At 36.4% G+C, this 24061-nt stretch overlaps 1 non-coding gene across 1 annotated transcript; it reads left to right on the top strand.

Moving 5' to 3' along the window:
* Positions 1-13254: 13254 nt before the first annotated feature.
* EV154DRAFT_t150 lies at positions 13255-13326 on the top strand. Its single transcript has one exon. It is a non-coding gene; the product is annotated as a tRNA-Asp (tRNA).
* Positions 13327-24061: the final 10735 nt, after the last annotated feature.

Below are 24061 nucleotides of genomic sequence, written 5' to 3'. Positions count from 1 at the left end.
CTTTTTTTCTGGAGCGCCAATGGCGCTCCAAAAACAGTTTTTTTTTATCCGAACCACTGCTATGTGTTGGGGGCCGGATAAAGGGCGAAAAAAAAAGTCCGAGAAAAATAATAACAGATAGTTCAGAATTTTGATTGAACTTTATTTTTAATCGTTCAAAAAGGGTCATTAAAAAGCAACGTCATGGATTTTGGAAAAAGTTCTCTTTAGGAAGTCTGAAGTAACCTTTCACAAAAAAAAATAATGTCCTTAATCGGGATCTTTAAAAAATAGTTTGATGTGCTTGCGAGGGCCCTAAGAAAACAAAGCTATATGTCATAAGACCAGCAAGACAAAGTTATAAACTACTTTAGTTTATGAAACAATTACGTATATATGAAATAACAACCAAACTAGATAGTGGATGACTTCCAAAATGCAAAATAGAATTAAATAGAATAGACTTAATTTTTTAGGTTGTGTAACGTGGAATTAACCTTAAATTTCACCGCTTAAATTTTTGAAGTTAATGCGAGCCCCCTACCCCCCCCCCCCCCGAATTAAAAAAAATTAACAAAAATATCATCTTTCTATTAAATAATTCATTTCTGATAAACGCTAATAATATTCAGATAATAAATATGAGATCTATGGATAATATTTATCAAAACAGTTTATTTATTTGGCTCTTTTACGCTTCTGAGAACCGTCTTTTTCGCCCTTTCAGGAGACGTAACAGTGAGTTGCTACTGTGCATATAACAATGATGGGTTTAAGTGCCAACAGAAGGAGCAACATTGATAATTGTTAAACTATCTTGGTTACCGGTGTCTGGATGTATTCAAACATCATTGTCATCTGATAATGTAGGTGTTTAGGTAGAGTTTTGCATATATGGTACGGATCAAAAAAGTTAATTCTATTTCCAGTGTTTTGGAACAGAAGTAAAATTAACTCGGAAAATCAAATTTCCGAAGTTAATTCTATTCTATTCAATTCTATTTTGTATTTTGGAAGTCATCCAGTATAAATATCCGCACCCTATTTTAAATAAAACAGTATCTTTTATCTCATAGTTTATTTTATACTTGTACTTTAGAGAGTATTTCTTCTGGCCAATAAAAAATGTTCACGTAATTATTACGTGCTGTATTATTACGTAAGGATTAACTGGACATCTGACATTTACAATCTTATCAGTTTTGTAATAGGTTTAATTGGGTTAAGATTCAACTCTCAGTGGTTAATCAGTTAATAAGTAGATATATACTTAAATATATAAAATAGAAGATAATGTTTATTTGATACAAAGCTAGGAGCTATTTATACTAGTTTGGGGAATATATAGAATGTGATAATAATGTGATAATATAATGTTGATATGTATGGTGATAATATAATAAAACTATGGTGATAGATATAAAGATTGATTGTGATAAATATAACTAATCAGGTTATTGAATGTAGAAGTAGTGTTGTGATTAGTGTTCGAACTTTTCGAGCTTGCACCGATCTTGCGCCAGTTCGAACGAAGCTCGAACCGAGTTTTTGTACTCGAGCTTGCGCTACTTTTTTTGGGTTCGAGCGAGCTTCGATCGATGCTCGCTAGAAGCTCGCTCGGCTAAAATGTCGATAGTAGTCACTTTAAAGTTAAGGTCCTTGAAAAACTACAGATGGCATTTCCCCTTGATTATAATCTTTTCTTCCCTTTACCATTTTTTTTTTTTATTTATGCTCTAATAATTCCAACTAAAATGCTTTGGACTTTTATTTAATTGTACAACCAACAAACACATTTACCATAGAAAATGATACAGTGTTGCACACTATGCCCAACTAAGCCAAATTTTTACAGCAACCATAGTAACATGACGTAGCAGAACTAATTTAAACTTTCATGTTCAAAAATTCAAATGTATAATAATTATAGATGCAGTAATAGTTTGATTTAATTATCCGAATTTGGTGTTAAGGCTGGTAAAAAAAAAAGTTTTCTTTTTCTTTTTCCAACTTCTATTTCAATAAATAACAATTTTAGGGTGTTCTCAAGCAAAAAAAATTTGTGAACCCCTCTTTTTGTAAAATCTTGGAACCCCCCCCAAATTAGGTATAGTGTATGACATCAGGGCAAATTTTTGTCAGATTACTATCCTCCTGTAACTTTTTTTCTTTTTATTATTGTTTTCCCATTAATTTATTATTATCTTTGCCAAAATGTCTACTTTCGAAGAATCACTCAATGAGTTTACAACTGTTTACGAAGAATCAATGACGCTCATTAACATGAATGTAGCCGCAATTCAGTGGTATATGGAACAACGTCAGTTGGAGATCAATTTGCTTCACGAAACTTTTCTTTATTATTTTTCTTCAGTTTTTGATGTACCTTCCTTTTTTCATGCCTTACCCTTCCTATTAACTGGCACACGTTCAACTCGAGTTCGTCCAAACAACAATGGAACGTTTTCCAACTATCACTACTGGACAATCACGCACCCTTTTCTCGCTGACGATGACAATCCACGCACTAGTTTTCGAGCAATGTATCGCATGAATCTTAGCAGCTTCGAAAGACTTGTCAACGACCTCAGTCAGCATCCAGCATTTGATCTGCTAGCCCACAACAGCATCCCCGCATACATCCAGATTTCATGTGCTATATGGCGCTTAGCCAACTGTCATATTGGTTACAGAACTAGTAACATGGCTTTTGGTGTATCGCATGGTAGTTATATCAACTTTTTCCGAAGATTTTTGGTTGCAATCGAAGGGGTATACGGAGATCTGATCAACTGGCCCATGGATCAGCAAAGGGTTGAGGAAATTCAAACGGGTTTTGAATGGCCTCATGGTCAAGAAGAAGGGGCTATCCGTCGTTTGCCCAAAGCAATAGGAGCACTCGATGGTAAAAATGTTGTAATTGAGTGTCCTAGAGATCACCCAGAACATTGGCGTGATCGAAAGGGTAACTTTGCGATGAAACTGACAGCAATCTGTGACAACAAATGCCGTTTCACGTATATCCGTGTCGGTGACTCTGGTAATAGCGAAATATTCATAACATGTTGATTGCCTTACTGATATGTATTTATAGGTCGCACCCACGATGCAGGTGCTTTCAAGTGGACTGAAGTGTACACCCAGTTTTTACGACAGCCAGCAACATTTTTCCCTTTGGACGGTTGCATTCTTGCAGGTTATTTATATACTGACTATAAAATTAACATATAATTTACTTACACACCTTCTTTAGATTCTGCATATGCTCTCTGTCGTAATGTAATCGTTCCATATCCTTTGAGTGAAGTATCAGGCAATTCTGACGAGGCCGTTGCCAAACGCAAATTCAACAAGGTCCACTCTTCAGCAAGAATGACCATCGAAAGGGCTTTTGGAATACTTTCAGCTAGATGGAGGTTCATAAAAAAACACGTCTACACGAAGAAGATTAAAGATATATGCCAAGTCATTACTGCGGCTTGTATCTTACACAACTTCTGTATCAACATTGGGGATCCAGATTTTGAAATTGACGAGGGAATCGAGATGGATGAAGATGAAGAGGGGAATGGCGAAACAGCTCGAGAGTCTGTTCGTACAAGAAGAGATGAGTTGAACCGATGGTTTCAACCTAGACAATAAAGAGGTACCAAATGTAATTTAACATATGTATTAAAAAAAAGAATATCTTTATTGATTGGGTCTTTGTTGATGCATACGATTATGCAACTCGTTTAATCTATCACCGTTTCGTTCCAAAGCAGCTGTAGCTCGGTTTAAAGAAGCAATGATTGCTTCTCCCGTAGGATCTCTTCTTCCTAATCGTGAATCCATATACTCTCTGAACTCTCGAAATGTTCCATTACGAAGCTCGTGCTCTCCATCAACAATGCGATTAAGCATAGCTTCAGTGTCAGAGGTCGTGGTAGATAGTGTAGAGCCTACGTTTGATCTTGGACGACGAGGTGGCGCAGAAGAAGGATTGGTAGGTTGAGGTGCGGGAGAAGGATTGGGTGGTGAGGTCGTAGAAGGATTGACAGGAGGAGGAGGAGTACTGAAGACGTGATCGGGAGGGGGTGTTTCCACTCTTCTGCGAGAAGAAGGTGGTTGCGATTCCTGAGGAGGAGCAGGACGTTCATGTTCTGCAATAGGTACAGACGAAGATTCAGCTGGAGCTGTAGATGATCCTTGATTTCCACCATTAGTATTGTCAACGAACTGTCTGGAATGGGATGAGTACGTGTGTGGTGGCAAGATGGTGGGAAATTTCGTCAAGATCTCTTCCAGCTTTTCATAGACAACATCAGGTTCGAAACCTGATTCACCCGTTGATTGGCGTCTAGCAAACTCTTCCTTGAAATCTTTCACCATACGCTTCCATTTTTTTTTTGCTCCTCTGATGGTCGACTTCTCAAATTCTGAAGGCGAGCCAGTTGATTATGTTCAATCGACATCTCCGTGTATTTCTCCCCCTTTTCGTGATCACTTTTGGTTTTTTCAAGAGAACTCAAATGTTTATTATAAATTTGGATTAACAAGCATTCTTCTGCTACACTGCAATTTGGACCTCTTGTTCTGTCGTCCTCAATAGGAGCACTGGAGGTGGAAGCAGTTGAACTGGAAGGGGCGTTGAAGTTGATGGTACCGAACATTGTTTATAAAGATAAAGTTAATATTATTTGCTAGTTTTGAATATCAAAAAATAAAGAAAAGAAAACAACAAAGTAAAAATTATTATGATCATACTGTCAACTAGTGGGGGCATTTTAGTATTTTTTGAATGATGAAAGCATTACATCAGAGGGGTTCGTAAATCCATTTTCGTAATTAAACCACCCCCTGATGGTGGTTTATCTTTTAAAATGGTTAGCAAGAATTTTCGACGTTTTTTGGCTGAGGAGTATGAAAATATAAGGTTATAATTGCCTTATGGAGGGGGTTCCAAGATTTTACAAAAAGAGGGGTTCACAAATTTTTTTTGCTTGAGAACACCCTTATTATCATAAATTTCTGTAATTAACATCACTTTGACGTGCACTTTGTGTAATAAAAAGGGCGAGCGAGTTCGAGCTATCGTATTTGCAACCGAGCCGAGCTTAAGAAACTTCGAGCGAGCTCGAGCTGCAGAAAAACGCATCCGAGCGAGCTTCGACTGGAACACGATCGAAGCTCGCTCGAGAGTTTCGATCTTCATTCCGAACACTAGTTGTGATATTTATAATAAAGTGGTGTTACTTCTTTGGCCGTTTTCTATTGGCATTGGTTATCTTGGGTACAAACTTCCTTTTTAGAAGTTTAGCTTTCTTTAATCGTAATTCGATCTCCAGAGGCATTTCAACGTCCATGGTAGAGTCCGGGTCGGGTTCAAGAGTCCGGGTCGGAATGTGGCTTGGACGTTGAAATGCCTCTGGAGATCGAATTACGATTAAAGAAAGCTAAACTTCTAAAAAGGAAGTTTGTACCCAAGATAACCAATGCCAATAGAAAACGGCCAAAGAAGTAACACCACTTTATTATAAATATCACAACACTACTTCTACATTCAATAACCTGATTACTTATATTTATCACAATCAATCTTTATATCTATCACCATACTTTTACTATATTATCACCATACATATCAACATCATATTATCACATTATTATCACATTCTATATATTCCCCAAACTAGTATAAATAGCTCCTAGCTTTGTATCAAATAAACATTATCTTCTATTTTATATATTTTAAGTATATATCTACTTATTAACTGATTAACCACTGAGAGTTAAATCCTAACCCTATTAAACCTATTACAAGACTAATAATCTTATCTCTTCTTCGATAGTATAACTTAAGTGTTTATTGTTTGAGGATTTATGAGTACTAATTACTCCCTCGAAATGTTTCATTAATAAATCGTACTAAGGTAAATTGTTTCGGGTGGGGGGAAAAGCTTCTGTGGTGTAAATTATTCTATATTATATTTCTAGCCTAGATTGTTTAATTTGTTTCGGGCGGCACGTAGATAGGGATACTTAGAAATGGTCATATGTTATAATTTTATACCAACTGGCGTTAAAAACCTAGAACCCATGTTACTTGTTTGAAAATGAATGTGTTCCTGTCGAGAATTGAACTCGCGCTGTGCAGGGGTTTATATTTGGGGCATATGTGTTAACGGTGGAGCTATGAATCTGATAAGGATCTGACTGTCTTTTATGTTTACCTTGTGTAGAGTACGAGAATAAACAATATATAAAATGATGGTTCAAGGAGACTGTAAAGACTTGATATCAGATTATACAAACAGAGAGAAGAGATTAAAATGCACTAGTAAGCAATGGAAAGCTGCCAAAGAAGTTATGTATCAAAAATAATAGAATATAAAAAATATAAACTAGGAAAAAGATAACGTTTATTCACTGTCAATAAAATAAGCTTTTATAGCTGTCAAAAAAATATACACAAAAATATAAATACAAGATCAGATCGACCATTGTCAAACAAATAAATCATAAGTTAAAAATACGGATAAAATAAATGAAAGTATAAAAATAAAATGAGGGAATGAAAATAAATCAGATGTCAAAAATTCAAATAATAACATCCAAGAAATATTCAATACGACAATAACTCCTCTTCTAACTGCGACAACTAGCAAAAACCGATTCTCTGGATTTATCAAAAATAGAAGATGGATTTCTCAAACTTGACGTGACTTCTAGAAAATTCATTCGGACTTTTAACACCAGATCTTCCCAGCGCAACAACAACAAGAAAAACAATTTATTCCTTAGACACCACTGAACTTCTTCCTCGCTCATTTCGACATTAACCTTCATAACACCTTCCAAAATCTTCAACCACCTTTCTCCTACTTCTTTACAATATATACTGTAAAACAAACACGTGAAAGTCACGTGTTTTAAGACTTCAAGCGAAACACAAGACCAAAATACGACCGTATCAAGTACCCCCCGCCGAGCTTGAAGTCCCACCTTTCAAAATGAAAGGTCAACAAAGCCAAAAGTATTAACACGAGAGTTCAACCACGACTGCAATTGTTCATTTGCCTTTGACACACCGACCTGTGGCACCATATGCTGAACCTCCTTGTTATACGCCTTTAGTAAGTCGCCATTCACTGCATGCTTCAACCTTAGACTATTCTTCCCAGTCAACCAGTAAGTACCATTTTGGTTCACCTTCATAACAGTATACGGTCCTAACCACTTATCAGAAAACTTAGTCGTTGGGACTACATCCTTCAACAAAACTTGATCACCAATATCAAACTTTTTACGAAAAACGACACGCCCATCATAACGCTCCTTAGCCTTCTTCTTTCGCTCATCTGACCTTAACCGCGCAATTTCACGAACTTGAGCCAATTTTTCTTCAACCAAAATAATTCTTTCACGCAATTCCTCTTCTTCTTCGCCAATGACAAAATCAATACGTGGAGCCACCCAAACAGCAGGAGTTCTCATTTCATACCCAAACAACATATAACTGGGAGTATAGCCAGTAGCAGAGTTCTTGGAAGTACGAATCACCATTAACGCCATGTCTACATACTTATCCCACTCAGCCGTATTTTCTCGATCTCTAGCAATCTTCGCTAACACCGAAACCAGAGTGTAGTTTAAACGTTCACACATACCATTACATTGAGGTCTATAGCTCGTCGTCATTATATTCCTACACCCAAGCTGTTTCAAAAATTCATGAACGTAAGTAGATATGAAATTTTGACCTCTGTCAGAAAGAATCCAACGTGGAACACCCCAATCCTTAACAATACTAAATAGAAATTCCCCCGTTGTTACTTCATTTATATCGGGTACAGCAACTGCAACAGGCCACCTCGTCAAGTAGTCAATACCAGTCAAAATATACTTGTTTCCACGCGTAGTAGATTGAAGAGGACCAATAGCATCAATACCAACCAAAACAAACGGATCCTTAGTAGTTTTGAATATGACACCCGGATTTGTACGAACATTCTTGATACGAGCACGAAATTGACAAGTATCACACGATTTAACCACAGACTCGACTAATTTACGACCATCATGCACCAAAAAATTCTTTACCACCTTATCCAACGTATTTGAGATTCCCAAATGACCTTCTTGATGTATGTCAGTTATTTTCTGTAAGGCGTTACCTTCATGTAACAACTCTCTTCCAGTTTTCTTTTCAATCAATACACCATCATCACCGATCATCAACAAATTTGCACGATAACGGATTCTTCGAGAAATATCCTTGGTAGCATCTTGCGGATAGGACCCATCAGTCAGAAAATACAATAAAGCCAAATACCACGGTAAAGAGATTAACCCCATCACGACGAATACAGAAATACAATTAAACAACACCAATTTAAAGGGAGCTTTAATCCAGACTAGAAAATGAGAATATCTAGACAACTTGAGGGATGGATAATTTAAGGGAAAGGATCCAAAGTAAGAAGGCAAAGTGAATATAATATTTTAAAGAGAAGAATAAAGATAAATTTTATTTTAAATAAAAAATGAGAGCTATTTATACAATCTTAAATTATAAGATTCATTTCCAATTTTGATCGTGCCATTATTTTTCCTGTCAAAAATAATCAGACCACACAATGTTTTGACACATTATACTATCTTAATAATATCATCAAGATTACCAATCTCGAGATCCACAATTTTTCTTGACAAAGGATCTGCCGGATTTTGCTTCCCAGGACGATACCGGATCTCAAAATCATAATCCATCAAACACGCCGCCCATCTTGATAACTTGGGAGTACCCTTCGGATTAGCAAACACGTAGATCAGGGAGCTATGATCTGTAATCAGGATAAACTTCTTGCCCTTCAGCCAATGCTTGAAATATTTAACACCACAAACAACACTCAACGCTTCCAAATGGTGAATCGAGAACCTTGTTTCACTTCCGTGAAGACCACGAGAACCATACGATAAAACTTGCTCATTTCCCAGAGTTTCCCAGTCATCTACTTGACTCGCAATGAAAGAAATTCCCTTATTTGACGCATCACAAGAGACACATTGTACTGCCGTACGGAGAGGTGAGGATAGAATAGGAGCCGTAGCCAGAGCGTTCTTTAACTGATCAAAGGAGGATTGTTGTTCTGGACCCCATTCGAACACACAATTTTTCTTGGTCAATCTATTCAACGGTTCAGAAATTTCACCATATCGATGGACATATTTACGATAATATCCACTCAAACCAAGAAAACTTCTTATATCCGTAGCATTTTGAGGTTCAGGAAAATTTTTGATTTTGATTACGTTCCTTTCACCAGGACAATTTCCACTAGCACCAAGAACATGACCCAGATATTCGACCTTATCTTCGCCAAAATGACATTTCTTCCTTTTTAATTTCAGATTCGCCTTAGAACACGCCTCGAACAACAACTCCAGATGTTTCTTATGATCTTCCAAATTTTTTGAGTAGACCAAAATGTCATCCAAAAACACCGAACAGAAAACACCAATATATTCACGAAATATACTTGACATCACACGTTGAAATTGGCAACAACCATTCGTCAAACCTTGAGCGAGCCTCTTGTACTGAAAAGCACCTTTACTAGTAACAAAACCAGTCACCTCAGCGCCATCCTTGTCAAGCTCCAATTGATGATAACCACTGGTACAATCGAACGTAGAAAATACCTTTGCATCACCTACAGTTTCTATAAGTTCATTTACAGTAGCCGTAGGAAAGTTTTCCTTAATGATCATTTTATTTGCAGCTCGAAAATCTACAACAGGTCTCTTCACACCAGTTTCCTTTTTGTTCACCAGAAACAAACAACTTGACCACTCACCGTTTGACGGCTCAACAATACCAAGATCTAGCATTTCCTGCACATGAGCATCCACCAATTCTTGGTCAGACCAACCCAAACGAAAAGGACGATGGCGAACCGGAACCGCTTTTTCAACAAGTCGTATCTTCGCCGAATAACCCTTGATGCATGTAAGTCCAGAAACTTCAGAAAAGCAATGTTTATATTTTTCAACAACACCTTTCAACGGCTCAATGACATTAGTAGAAATATTGTTTGCATTGTACTCAAAACTTGCATTCTTGTCATAACCTAAGTCACCTTCTTCAGCATCAGGGATCAAATCATCCTCCAACGTGTTACAATATTTTTGACTTGACGCCACAGAAAAGATCTCTTGTTCTTCCTTGGACCTCTCAACACCACGAATAATTCTCGAGGTACGACCTTGAACACGCACAATACCCTTGGAAGTAGGAACCTTAATCTGCGAGTTTTGGATATCCAAAGAAATACCATAGGCTTGGAACCAAGGAATTCCCAGAAGACAAATATCACTATCGGTGTTCATTTGAACCGCCATATGCTCAGGACGAATCTTGCCCCCAATACAGATAGGTACGTTCATAACCACATTTGACATGGAAGGAGTATTATTATTGTTGAAACCGACCAAATGCAAATTATCACCATTAGGTACCAAACCCAAAGAATTACAAATATTAGATCCTAAAATGGAAACCGAAGCACCCGTGTCAAAAACAGCCTCTAGCGATTTACCATTTATTTCGATAAAACCTCTCAAAGGCGAAGTAGACTTCATACGTTGCAGATCATAAGGATAACCATATACGGACTCTAACTCACTGAACTCCAAATCAGACACTCCACCAGAAAAAGAAGACGAATCATAATCAGACTCTTCCTCCAAATCAGAACCTGACAAATTACTTTCAGAGTCGACTTCATTTACAAACACCGTATTATCCACAGCTTCGCCAACGTTCGTTACATCATGGACACCAACATCCATCGCATTATTAAAACTGATATTTGGACCAAAAGGATAATTAGCATCTCCAACAACTACACCAGCACCAGGAATAGCATTAACACCACCAGAAGCACCAACACCACCAGAAACACCAACACCACCAGAAACACCAACACCACCAGGAACACCAACACCACCAGAAACACCAACACCACCAGAAACACCAACGCCACTAGAAATACGAACACCAGAAGACACCTTCCTCTTTACTTTACTTTCTTTGAGGTAACGAATACCATCAATCATTTCAGCCGCAGCTTCCTTATCCAACGAAAGCCACTCAGCAACAGAAATTCCAGATTCAGTGCCCATCAACTTAGCCCAAATTTTTGACCGCTTGAATTTTACTGGGAGACGCCTAGCCTTCGGACGAGTCCTTTTCTTAACTAACTTCTTATTCCCAGTCAAGACCACAGGAACAGAAGGATTCACCCCAGGTTTCTCCAACTCAGAAGTAGCTCTTCTCTTCACACCATTCGCAAGAATTTCATTCGTAACGATACCACTCTTCGCTACTACCGTCTCCACCAGTTGTACTTCTTGGCCACCTTCTTGATTTATTGATTGAGGATTTAAATTTGTAGGAGCAACAGTCACCTCGTTTACTGTTGCTCGTTGCCTTTTCCCGCCTCTTCGGTACTTCCAATGGGAACCGCATTGCTACCAGTAGCAGGAGTAGACGAAACTTGATTTTGATCACGTAAGTACTTGGGGCATTCATATTTCTTATGTCCATCATCACGGCAATAGAAGCAAACAAAATTATTTCTTTGAGGAGCAGAACCATTTCCAACATAAGGAACATAGGGCTTAGGAGAAGCAGGCTTGGACGTAACATTTTCATTCAACTTAACAAGGTTGATGCTGAGTTGTTCTAACTTGGCCACAAGAGAAGACATATCCGTGCTGGCAACACTAGCGGTATCCGAAAAATCATTTTTGAACGTATGATTTTGTGAAAAATCGGTTTTCAAATCACCAACAGGACCCGAACCAACAGCACCAAGACGAACAGGATCATACTTCAAGAAACTTTTCTCAATTTGCTTAGCCTTAATCTTAGCCGTTTCGAAAGAAGCAGGAGTACCATCTTTTCGACTTCAAATCCGATGTTTGGACGAATAGCAGATAAAAATGTGCGAACTTGAAAAACTTGACTTTTGGTATCCAGCAACTCAAACAACTCTTCCATCTTCAAAGCAATGTCATCGATACTATCTTGCTCGCCTTGTTTCATGTTTTGCAAAGAAAACCACCATTTGTCTTCTTGGTCAACTAAATATTGTTTTTTGAACAATAGGACAAATTGGGACCAGGAAGTAGCCTTAATACCAACAACATTAAACCATGTTTCAGCCTTCTTTGTTAGATGATCACCAACCACGAAAAGAGCTTCTTCATCTGATAGTTTAACGGATTTCTTATAGCGTTCCATTTTCTTCAGCCAAACATACGCTTCGTTTCCCATGTCTTCACCGACAACTGAGACACCCGAAAAATCCTTTGGCTCGACAATGCGCCAATTTGGTTTCTTGATAATTTCTACTTGATCAGAATTTGGAGGAGCCATTACAAAAATAATAAAGAGTACTATAAAACTTGAATACGAGTCAATAACCTTCTCTGGTAGATCGGACCACTTGATAAGGATCTGACTGTCTTTTATGTTTACCTTGTGTAGAGTACGAGAATAAACAATATATAAAGTGATGGTTCAAGGAGACTGTAAAGACTTGATATCAGATTATACAAACAGAGAGAAGGGATTAAAATGCACTAGTAAGCAATGGAAAGCTGCCAAAGAAGTTATGTATCAAAAATAATAGAATATAAAAATATAAACTAGGAAAAAGATAACGTTTATTCACTGTCAATAAAATAAGCTTTTATAGCTGTCAAAAAATATACACAAAATATAAATACAAGATCAGATCGACCATTGTCAAACAAATAAATCATAAGTTAAAAATACGGATAAAATAAATGAAAGTATAAAATAAAATGAGGGAATGAAAATAAATCAGATGTCAAAAATTCAAATAATAACATCCAAGAAATATTCAATACGACAATAACTCCTCTTCTAACTGCGACAACTAGCAAAAACCGATTCTCTGGATTTATCAAAATAGAAGATGGATTTCTCAAACTTGACGTGACTTCTAGAAAATTCATTCGGACTTTTAACACCAGATCTTCCCAGCGCAACAACAACAAGAAAAACAATTTATTCCTTAGACACCACTGAACTTCTTCCTCGCTCATTTCGACATTAACCTTCATAACACCTTCCAAAATCTTCAACCACCTTTCTCCTACTTCTTTACAATATATACTGTAAACAAACACGTGAAAGTCACGTGTTTTAAGACTTCAAGCGAAACACAAGACCAAAATACGACCGTATCAAATCATAGCCCCTCTTCGATAGTATAGTGGTGAGTATCCCCGCCTGTCACGCGGGAGACCTGGGTTCAATTCCCAGTCGGAGAGTCTTTTTTTACCTTTTGCTTGTGTCGTGGGACTTTTGGTATGTAACTGTTGTCGGGGTCTGATCTTGATATGTGTGTAATGAAATAGAAAAGTAGAGTAGAAGATAAAAGATGATCTTTATTCTTTTGTATGATTATGAAATATATATATCACTGTGGGAAAAAATATATGAATATATTAGAAATTATTGTATTTTGGTTTGAAAAATATTGGAATTTTCAAAATTCCAATAAGTTGGTTGGAAATAGTTGTAGCATAGTAGGACAATATTTTTATGGGATAAGTATTGTACAATAAAAATACAACAAAATCACACATAATTCAAACATTGGAATTACGTTGTATTTTGGTTTGAAAAATATTGGAATTTTGAAAATTCCAATAAGATGGTTGGAAATAGTTGTAGCATAATAGGACAATATTTTGATGGGATAAGTATTGTACAATAAAAATACAACAAAATCACACATAATTCAAACATTGGAATTACGTTGTATTTTGGTTTGAAAAATATTGGAATCTTGAAAATTCCAATAATATGGTTGTTAATAGTTGTAACATAATAGGACAATATTTTGATGGGATAAGCATTGTACAATAAAAATACAACAAAATCACATATGATTCCAACATTGGAATTACGTTGTATTTTTGTTTGGATTATGTTGTGCAATAAAAAATATTAAAAAAATGTCGTACAATTGTTGGGTAATTATTCCCATTTGAAACTCGTGATCCAATAAAAAGACAACACTAGTCATACATTTTTCAATTGTTGAAATAAGTTGAGTATTTGTTTAAAACTGTTGTAAGATAAAATGTGAAAAATAATGGGTAATAATTTATTTATAAGTAATGCATAAATGTACAGGACCATGTATACATATTAATTCTAAAGATACCCACTGTTTTGTCAACAGAATTGTGATTATGTTCTTAAAAAAAAATGAGTTAAACAGAACCCCAAACCAAATTGACACGTCCTATGTTCTGATCGTTTAATGATTCAATTTCTATGCCATAAGAAACGACGTGTGAAAGCATGACGACTTCAAATGCATGGTTTAGATCGTCGTTCTTCAAATAGTAATGACAGTCTTGTTCTGCATTGTACTTTACTGGGAAGACTGTCTTGACCAAGGCAAAGTGCAACCCTTCATTACAGTACATGAACAGCACTTGTCCATACTTCAGCTGTGGTGTTCTTTCGATACACCTGTACAGGGTCCTACTGTCATCGGCCTGTGTACAGTAGACTACGAAAGTCCCCTTGCTCGATGGTTTTCCCGCGAGCTTCAACGTTTTACCGCTTCTGATTGGGAAGTAGCTTTCCACTATTTGAGCTTCCTCATTTAGATTGAGTGCTCTTTCTATGGCTGCCCCCTCTAGTTCAGAACATTCATGAAATCTTTCAACAAGATTTATGCAATTCTGTTTCGTTAATTCTTTTCCATAAACAATTGAATTGCTGTTTGTAGGAAACCAGTTTGCTTTGTAAACAGCAGCGAAATGAGATTTGACGCAATTACTTGCGTTTTCGCTTGGCTTTTGGCGTGATTTGATTGAAGATTTGATACTTCCAATCAGTCTTTCAAGTGGCCTTGCACTTATTAAACGCATAGGTCCTAAATTAGCGATAGCATCACTTAGGTGATTAATATAGTGCATGTTGACTGTGAATACATTGGGGCGGAAGTTTGCCACCAAAAACTCTTGCCATTCTTTAATGCAACTATGATAAATGTTTAATTTACGTTTGTATTAGTAATAGTTTACACTGATTTTTTATGAACTTACCGGTTTAAATCTACTAAATCGATTTCTGATATGCTGTATTTCTGCGTTATTTTACAGGCATTAGAAAGAGAAACAATTGCTCTGCATGCATTATCAGTAGCAGTCTCGTAGACATGTAATTGATCCAATGACATTCTTGATGTTGATTTGGAAGCTGTTTCTTTTCGAATAACATCTCTTTTTTGAAGTTGAAGAGCTTCTACCACAAGAGTTGGCAATATAAACACAATAAAATCGATCCAGTCTACACTGCGAAAAAAACCGGACTTTTTGTGGACATCTATTTTTTAAAAAAAATGGCTTAAGTTAAATAAATTTGTCTTGTATTATGTTTTGACATTTCCTACCCAAGAAAGCTCCGCTAATACTACAGCTGTGCTTGTTTTGTTGGGCCTGTTGCATTTTTGCAGATATAAGCTCTCGATACTTAACACGAAGGAACAGAGGGTTGCTTGCATCTTGATATTTTTGACCATCATCAGTAATAATTGCCCATATTTTGCCGCCGACGTTTGCTCCCCAGAAATGCATCTCGTCTAATCCCCAAAAAAATGGGCCGTGGAAACTATTTAAAAGGGAAAGTGGTGATTTTCGAACAATGCCATTTTTCTAATACCAACGAATTAATGATTTTTTTTTAAAAAAAGAAGACTCTTAAAAAACTTACTTCGTCTCCTTGAATAAAATCTTCGGGTTTTCTAATTAATTCTGTAGAAATGCCACCTTGTGGAAAGGGATAGCACATACTTGCTTTAACCCGCATAGCTTCGGTTCGACATATGCGGCATCCAAAATAAGCTTGATGGCCAATATGACCACAAAGATCAGCACATGCTGGGATATCACCAATAGCTACCACGAGAGATGCAGTAAGAAGCTTCTGTTCGCCACTACTAAACTTCACTAGCATTCCATTTTTTTCTAATTTTATAAGCTCTTGATATGTTGGAAAAAGAAAACTATGCATATTGTACGGTTTTTTGGGACCTGGTATGATTGTGGTAATCAAGATATTCTTTTTTTTGAATCTGGTAGAAAAAACATATGTGTTATTTTTGTATATTTACATTGCAAAACATTAAAGACACTAACCGTAGCTCTGGCGATAGATTTAAAATGACAAATGCTACTACAGTCATGCTTACACCGCCCCTTTTAAAAGGATTAAATCCATCAGTATACATCGCCAGATCCAATTTGTAATCACTTGTGGGACACTGTTCATTATGACCGTCCCATTTATCTTTAGCTGTTCCGTCGAAAATATCTTCCAAAAAAGCATAGTTACTACCTGATTTGTTAGAATAAAAGGCAGTATGTCTTGTCGATTTATAAGAGATGTCCGATCTGAATTGAGGTGTCTTAAGAAGATGCGCCAGCTGCTTAGCAAGAGAAAGCTGCTCGATTTGCGCTTTCGGTCTTCCTGCATCATCATAGCGATCCTCCTGGCATTTAGGATTACTACATGCTCGGCTATTATCTCCGGGATAAAACATCTGACATCCCTTTAAGCACATGTCATACTTATCTGTTTCAACAGGGCAAAATACAGCAAGTTCTTTCTTGCTCGATCGAAATTGGGTTAAGAGCGTTTTGTGACCTGTCAAAATTAGTTGTGAGCTAAATGTCATAATGCGCTTTATTCTAAACCCTTACCAACGCCAATTTCCTCCAAATAGCAATTAACCCATTTTATGATGCGCTCTTTGCCATTTTTAGATGCGCCCGACTTGGCAAGCAACGATTCAAACTCTATGCTTTTCTTTTCAGTATAGCTTAGGTTAGCGAGTTTGTCCTGATCGACGGTGACGTCATCAGGAACCCTAGCGGAGGTTTTGAAATTTTTAAGATTTAGGAACAGGTTATTATTGTAACCACCATCTTTGTCTCTGATCCATTCTTCTTGAGGCTCTTCCAACTCTTCAAGAGCGTCAGCTCCAACATCTTCAGACTATGCAGTGAAGTCTTCAGCAGGACCGTCGTTATCTGCTGCTTAATTAGAGTAAGAAAAGTTTAAAACAATTTAATAATTTTTAAGTACCTTCATACACAAATTCCATAGCATCTCCTTCTGATTCAACGACGCTAACTGCACGAGCGGAACCTTCCATTGGAGAAACAACATTTCGTTCTTTAGAGCACATCAGATTAGTACTTTTAAATCGTTGCAATGAAGCTAAACTCAGTCACCTTGTTCTCTTCTCAGATTCAATTGAACAATTTTTTGTTTTTTATGGTCTTTTAAATGCTTCTGCAAAGACCTTGGAGTAAGGTATCGTGGGCAAAAACTGCATTTGACTTTCTGTACCATTCTATGTTATTAATGTTTTTTTATAGAACTGATTGATGAGTAAGAAAATAGAGGTGGTATTGAGCTCATGTTTCGGGCCAGATTTTTGGTGACTATTGTTTATTAACATTATTCGAAGCTTACTTTTCGTTTGAGCTTTTTTTTCCTGTTTCTTCACCTTTCTCTCTCAACGTTACGATGCCTCCCAGACAACAAGGAAAAACACCATCAAACGAAGAGTTATTTAATGCTTTAAATCAAGTACAAACCCGTATGACAGAAAATCATAATAATGTGATGGACCGACTCGATCGTATGGATGCAGCGATTGCTGACCTGACGAATCTTGTCCGTCAACATGTGGAAAGGGCGACTGCCGTCGAAACGACACAATCATTGCGTGTCTATCAAGGTGAAACAATTGGCAATCGTATACCTAGACCTTCCAATCTCAACGGAAAGACCGGGTTTTTCCAATACTTGCAAGCCCACTTGGCCGAGAATGATCAGCACAATGAGTTGTACCTGTGTGTTAACCGTGCAGCTCTGGTAAGTGTACAAAGTATGCGAAATGCACACGGGGAACTGGAATTCGTTGGATGGGGAGGGCTTGGTCATGACTATAAGCTGGAAATGGCTGAGAACACGTTGGAGATTGCATTGCAAGAATACAACGAGTTGGATGTTCTTAGACGATGTCACAATTTTTGGCCTTGTCTGATCATTTTACAGACAGAATGGACACAAATGTCCGCCTACCAGAGACGACAAAGGTAATAAATGTGTAATTTATGTGATAATTGAAAAACGTGTTAACTAAGTCAACTTTTCTATACTTAAAAGGGATCTTCGACGTGCCAGACTAATGTCACAATAGCTTTGACAGCCTCATCTTCATCGAAACAATTCGTAGTGCCTCTTTCGATGCCTTTTTTTTTTTTTTAATTTCTTTAATAAAATCTTTTTATAACTACCAATATACAATATTATTAAAAAAAAATTTATACAGTCTTATTATTCAATATTATACAACATTATTATACGATATTATTATACAATATTATTACACGCTATTATTGTACAATATTATTATACGCTATTATTGTACAATATTATTATACGATATTATTGTACAATATTTTTCACACAGTATTCACACAACTTTATTGCTCAACCAAAATATATTAATCTTGTTGGAAAATATTGTCCAATAAAAAATGTTTGAAAAATGCATTTTCCAACAATTAGGTTGCACAATAATTTCCAATAATTTTCACATATTTTTTCTCACCGTGTATGTTTATGTTTTGTACTCCGACACTGTCGTACTATCTTTTGTACTACTTTAAATAATATAAATTAATCATAATGATACAATGTGAATGGTAGTGATTGGTTTAGATTTAGTTTGACAGTAAGGTAGAAGGAGAATAATATATGTTTGTAGTTAATTATTTAGTTCTAAGTGAGCACCACGTTATTTTATATAAATATATAATAAATATATATGGTAACGATCCAGTTAAGTACAGTGTCAAGCAAAACTGTTACAATGATTTACAATTTTTTGGAAATTACGTTATGAAGGAAACTCCCAGTTAACAAATATAGCTCAAAATATATCCTTAAAAAGGCTCGCACTTCAGCTGCAATAACATAGTTTTATTTTATAAATCGGAGTTATAAATGGATAGGTTATACTATAATCAAAATCAAGCGGTACATTGTAACAGTTTTGCACGGTTAAAAAAAAATGGATTTTTATTTGGAAAGTTGTGTTTAATATTTGGTCCAGTAGCCTTTAGCCTTGATACACTGTTCAATACGTTTTGGCATGCTTTCAATAACCTTTTGACACTCTTCTTTTGTTATGACGTCATACCAAACTTCGGTTACCCGTTCATATAGCTCTTGCACACCATGTACCGGTGTTTCGTACTCGTTCAATCTAATTTTTAATAATCGCCACATATTTTCGATTGGATTGAGATCAGGTGATTGAGGTGGCTAATCCATAACTTGATAATCTTGCGACTGCAGGTATGCTTTCACTAATTTGGAGGTATGCTTAGGGTCATTGTCATGCTGGAAAACAATTTGGCTACGCTTAAACTTCAACTCCCGGCACAAATAGTTGATGGTTTCATTTTGTTCATCTTCCAAAATGTTTTTATAAAGATGCTTGTCCATGTTCCCATCAATCTTACACAGCCACCCAGTTCCTGCGTATGTAATAGCGCTCCATAACATAATGCTACCACCGCCATGCTTGACGCTCATCTTGACATGTTGAGGTTTAAGATGGGTACCGTCACGAATCCACGCCCAGACACGACCGTCCGAGTGGAACCGGTTGATTTTCGTCTCGTCGGACCATACCACGCGTTTCCAATCTTCTAAGGTCCAATGTCGATGGGATTGACACCATTCTAATCTCTTCTTGACATTGCGAGCATTGAGTAATGGCTTGCTTGGTTTAGGAATTGCGCCGAGACCACTACCTTTTAGAGCACGTTTGATTGTGTCTACACTAACTGTCCTGCTATGGTCCATTTCGAACTGTTTCTTAACCTTGGAAGCACTATCCACCCGACCTTTAGTCACCAAACGGACACAATAGCGCTTGTCTGCGCCAGTGAGAACTTCAGGTCGTCCCCCTTTTCTCTTCTCCCGATCCGAACAGTGACTTTTTTCCACACGTGACACTGTCGCCGTACTTACACTGACCTGATCAGCCACCTGCCGTATTGTGGAACCATTATTAAGCATGGAAATGATCTTGTTTTTTTGAGACTCTTGAATGGAGCGCATTTCATAATTATTCTATCTGAGTTTCAAAAAAAATTATGGAAAAATATAGGAAACTTGAAGTAATATGAAGAACAGTAAAACAAGAACATTTGGAAACTGTCTTAACTAATTTAAAAAATTTTACCGACTTGTGGTGTCGATTTTTTCATAAAAAAATGAACCGTGCAAAACTGTTACAATGGACCGCTGCATGTCAATTATAGCCCAACCTATGTAGTTTAAGCTCCGAATTAAAAACAAAAACTACTGGCTTGTAGCTGATAAGCAAGGCTATCGATCGATATAACTTATGCTGCATTTTGTCTTGCGGAAAGGGTCGTAATTGCGTAAATTCCATGAAATTTTAAAACATTGTAACAGTTTTGCTTGACACTGTAAAATAAAATAAAAGGTCTTGATAGACAGATACAGAGAAAAAGAGACTAAGGCTTCGGTTTTTCTAGGGAGACAGTGAGATAATAGGCCAATTATATATAGAAGATATAATATTTGATAGGCAAGTTTATGATAAAAGTATATAGTAAAATCTGAATGTTTATTGAAATATGTTTTGTTTTAAGGTTTATATAGTTTTTGAGAAATCAAAGGATCGGTAACGATACCCTTGATTTCGGATAAATGATAATAATAATAAATTTGTCAAAAGGTTTTAAATATAAAAAGGTAAGGATTCAAGTTAGAGAAGTACAATGCTAAAAGTTAGCATGAAAAATATAAATTGTCTGAGTAAAGTTTTTAGTGTTGAAGTCAATTATTACATATTGAAAATCCGCATTGTAACAATAAATCCCAATTCATAATAAAGCATCTTTTATCTCCTATTCATAATTAATCTATAACTAAGAACGATCACGACAATTGGTAGCACCAGCTTTGAAAAAGTTACGCTATTTTTATTTTTAAAAAAAAAAAAAATTATAAGACGAAATATTACGTAAATGGCATCATTGGAAAACAAAAAAAACAAATTACAGAAGTATATAGTTAAACAAGGATTATCACAAATCAAGAAAGAGCAACAAGAGGCTTTTAAGGAATTTTTAATCAATCAAGGATATACAGTCAAAGAAGAAACCAATAGCAACTACAGAATCTTAACCTCGGTGGAATATTTAACAGTTAAACAACACGCACTACAACTAACCAAAGAATTTAAAAAACAATATATGAATAATCATACAGAACCATCTACATCTAATATGGATAGTCATCCTGATTTATTGTCCAGTGCACAGAATACAGTCAGTAGATATGAACTGGCTAATATTTTAAAATTCATTTATAATAACAACAATAACAAACCCGCAAATAATATTCGTATTCCTTCACCACCCACATATGATGGCACTCGGTCTGTATCCGTCATTGATAATTGGTATGTTTCTGTTGAGTGGTACCTGCAATTCAATAATTTCGATGAGTCTAGATGGACTGAATACGGTGTGACACTACTGACTGGAAGAGCACAATTATGGTACGCTCGTGCCACCCAACGTATCAATCACAATTTAAATAATTGGCCCGTGTTCAAATCTGCTATTGATGCTGAATTTGAGCCACAGTTTGCTGCCCGTTCTGCCCGTGATAGATTATTTGATTTAAAACAGATCAATCACATACAAGATTATATTCACAACTTTCAAGACATTCTACTCGAAGTCTCCATTACTGACGATGAGGCTATTGACAAACTCATTCGTGGATTAAAAGACCGTGCTCGTGCGCATGTTTTGATGCAAGATCCAGTTGATCTGGAAGCAGCTTACCATAAAATAAGTTAGAGAAGTCGGTCTTTAGAAGTTGATCAGACAGAGATAAATGAGAGTTCGAGTAGCTTAAGCCACAGATTATTTATTCAAGTAAAAGATAATTGTTTATTGATTAAATCTAGAAGAGTATTTATACTAAATATTCTGGATAAACTATTTGTATAATATATCTTGCAAAGGTACGAAGGTAGTAATTGGTGTTTGTCTTAAACTAATAATGTTGAGGAAAGAAGTTGTTTTCTATTGAGGTTATACTTTGAATGTCCGAAGCTGGACTCACAACAACCAATGCGCGACTGCTTTCGAATCCGCTACAATGTATGGTCAAACTACCAAGGCTGTCGCCACTTCTGCAACATACATTGATGATCCCATGGACACCAGTATAAATATGATTCAACAATTGCAACGACAAAATACGGAACTATTAAATGCATTACATCGCCAACAACCAGGATCTAATAATTCGTATCATCAGCGCAATAATTCTCGTAATAATGCCAACAACCGACCACGTTGTTTTGTCTGTGATAAGACAGGTCATTTTGCCCGTGATTGTTATCAACGTTCCAATAATAGACATAATAATGGTCGTACTAGTTACAATAATAACTACGGTACCACTGGATATAATTATCGTAACAATGGAAATAATATTAATGCTCGTACTTCATATAGTTTTCGCAATAATCATAACAATACTAACTCTAATCAATCCTTTAATGCTATTTTGGATCAATATGACCCATTGCACAATAATAAAGATTTAATTGATCTGACACCTTCTGGTAGTCAAGATCCATCTCGCTATTTGTCTTCTTTATCCGTATGTTCTGCTATGGATTTTCCCGAATGCGATATCTCATTTCTCAATAATCTTCAGAACGCATCACCAACGTTACCGTTTTACCAAGCTATGGTTGGAGGATCACATTTCACAGTACTTATTGATAGTGGTGCAAGCACATGTTATGCTCATCCAAAACTTCTTTCTCATGCACTTGAAATAACTCCAGTTACCAATCAAGCAGTTGAAACGGCGGATGGTAATCAATCTAACATTAACAAAAAGATTCTATTCCAAATGCATCTAGGTGATACGTATGGCCATTCTGAACAAATATCTGCGTTCATTTTTGAATCTAAATTCGATATTATTTTGGGTCGCAATTGGTTAAAGAACAGAAACCCTAAGCCTCATTGGTCTGACGATACGTGGATACTAAAAAGTTCTCAATCGGATAACGATGTTACATTGTACCCTATTAAATTTAAGCATAACCTTCACACCACTATTTTAACTGCTAACCAAACAACTGATGATAATATTGCTATTTCTCAACAATTATTTGTCCCAATCAAGCACGACATACTTGCAGTCACCGATACAGCCACATCGATAGATTATCTACTGTCTGCGAATCAAGTTTCTAGATTACTTAAGAAGAATGAAATCGAAGAATGTCACATGTTATATTTTATGCATGATGAGACGGGTAATAGCATGTTAATGACTCCAAGTGACAATGCATCTATTGATTTAGGAACGGATAAACTATGGAAAGCTGAATTTGCAAAATTATATCCATTTGCTTTCAAAGGCGACATTACCGAACTTCCACCACATCGATTCACCCGTGATATTATTCAAACTAACCCACCCGATGCTGCACCTATTTATCACCACCCATATCAAATAAGTCCAATCGAATTAGCAGAACTACAAAGAATATTTGCCAATTTAGAAAAGAAGGGTCTAATTGTCCCTACCACTTCACCATATGGTTTCCCAATTTTATTTATTCGCCATAAAACATCAGGTAAACTTCGGATGTGTTGTGATTTTAGGTCCTTAAACAAGATTAGTATATCTCAACGAACTCTTATCCCTCGAATCGATGAACGTTTAAATCAACTGCATGGTTCGCGATACTACAGTCAAATTGATTTAACTGGCGCCTTCAACCAAACGAGACTTTCTGAATCTGATTCGGCCAAATGCGTAATCTCTCACCGATATGGACAGCATCGTTTTCTTGTGACACCTTTTGGTCTTAAAAATTCAGGT

The sequence above is a fragment of the Mucor mucedo genome, assembly GCF_025094135.1.
Source record: "Mucor mucedo strain NRRL 3635 chromosome Unknown EV154scaffold_209, whole genome shotgun sequence".
Classification (NCBI taxonomy): domain Eukaryota; kingdom Fungi; phylum Mucoromycota; class Mucoromycetes; order Mucorales; family Mucoraceae; genus Mucor; species Mucor mucedo.
The sequence above is the reverse complement of the archived record's forward strand: the minus strand, read 5'-3'. Positions and strand labels throughout refer to the sequence as shown.